The sequence below is a fragment of the Coffea arabica genome, chromosome 7c, assembly GCF_036785885.1.
Source record: "Coffea arabica cultivar ET-39 chromosome 7c, Coffea Arabica ET-39 HiFi, whole genome shotgun sequence".
In the NCBI taxonomy this organism is placed as follows: Eukaryota; Viridiplantae; Streptophyta; class Magnoliopsida; order Gentianales; family Rubiaceae; genus Coffea; species Coffea arabica.
The window spans coordinates 20,945,456-20,947,087 of NC_092322.1; the positions used below are offsets into that span (position 1 = coordinate 20,945,456).

The window sequence follows — 1,632 nt, forward strand, 5'->3', positions numbered from 1 at the left end:
AGTAACTTGTGAACCCAATTCCGCTAACGTACTCATCTTATGAACAAATACTATTCTACCCCGAACTGTCTTTTGTTGTGCTAGAGAGCAACTCATATATTGCAATCGATTTTTCGGGGGTTTTATCTCCAATGTCCACCATATTTTGTGTTGTAAATGTCAAGCCGTCATAAAATAATTATACTTGCAATGCCAAAGGATATTGATGATGAGGACATTGAGCAACTAATAGCTTGAACCGCTCCCAGGCTTCATGAATTGGCTCCCCTTCCATTTAAGCAAAGGTGCAACTCTTATTCCTGAAATCAAGTGTCTTCTGAGGTGAATAGTGCTTTGTCTTGAAAAATTATAAACATCTTTCCATGTTCTCAAAGACCCCTCTGGTGAATTCATGGTTGTTGAATTTGCAATAAGGGAAGCACCTCATTTGAAGATCATCCTTGGTAATTCCATGCAAAGGAAAAGTTTGTACCACCTAATAGAATTCACGAATAAAGGAGAGAGGAATATCATTAGAAAGACCATGAAAAAATGGAAACATGGTAAAGTGAATGGTCTTTAACTCATAATTTCTGGCCTCTTCACTAAGCCGAATGCAATAAGGAGGTCCTGTAATTATTGGGCATTGGATGTGTCTCAAACGAAATCCTACATTATTTCTAGTATCTATTGCCAACTCGAACTTGTTTGAATTTTTTGATTTATTGAACTCCAAGGAGATAGATGCCTACAAAATAACAAAGAAAATACAAACAAAAGATTAAGAGTATGTACAAATAATAACTAAAGTATGCAAATTAACTGTCGTCCTCAGCAACGGTGTCAAAAACTTGATCGATGATTTTATGCAAACGCACAGGGTCGATCGTAGTAATAATTTACCTGGAATATTTTAGGGTTGAACTCATATGGACAAGTCAATTTTCTACTTTAATTATTCTAAAATAACAAAATTTAAATTCAAGGAGTGGCTTTTTGCTAACTAAACAATAAAGGAATAATTAAGTTCAAATAGAGTAGTTGTGAGAAAACAACAGACGCGAGTCTAGGGTTTCACGTTTTAATCCAGAATTTGAATAAATTATCTAGTTAATTTCTTAACAAATTATGAATGCATCACACAATTGTATTTTAGATTATCTCTCGATACATCTAAAGTGTGCCTAATTAAATCCTACATCTCTCTCGAGATTGCAAGTATTCAATTAAATCCTTTAAAAACCTTGGTGATACAAGCATGTCATACAAATTCTAACCTACTCTCGTGATTAGGTTAAGTATGTTTATCTATTTAGTGCATGGCTGCATCCCCTTTCTCAATTCAATATAAACCTTAAGAGCATGTCTATGGTGGCCAAGCATAAACATGTAATTAAAATCAAGATAGATAAATCATAGGAAAAAAGCAAGAAATTAAACTAAAAAAATTAATTAAATTCCTTCATAAAAACCCTTACCCTAGAAACAATTTAGTTCAACATGATTTGGAAATTAAAACCAAGAATTCAAAGGGTTGCTACAAAGATAAGAAAAAGAGTAAGAAAACTTCTCAGTTGCTTGCTCCAATCTTTTCATTGTGGGCTCCTTTATTTGCCTCCGTTTGATCTTGATCTCTCAAGAATAAACTACGGA

General features: G+C 33.7%; 1 non-coding gene across 1 annotated transcript; it reads left to right on the plus strand.

Moving 5' to 3' along the window:
* Positions 1-200: 200 nt before the first annotated feature.
* LOC113700260 (small nucleolar RNA R71) lies at positions 201-307 on the plus strand. The gene has a single exon (XR_003450603.1). It is a non-coding gene; the product is annotated as a small nucleolar RNA R71 (small nucleolar RNA).
* Positions 308-1,632: the final 1,325 nt, after the last annotated feature.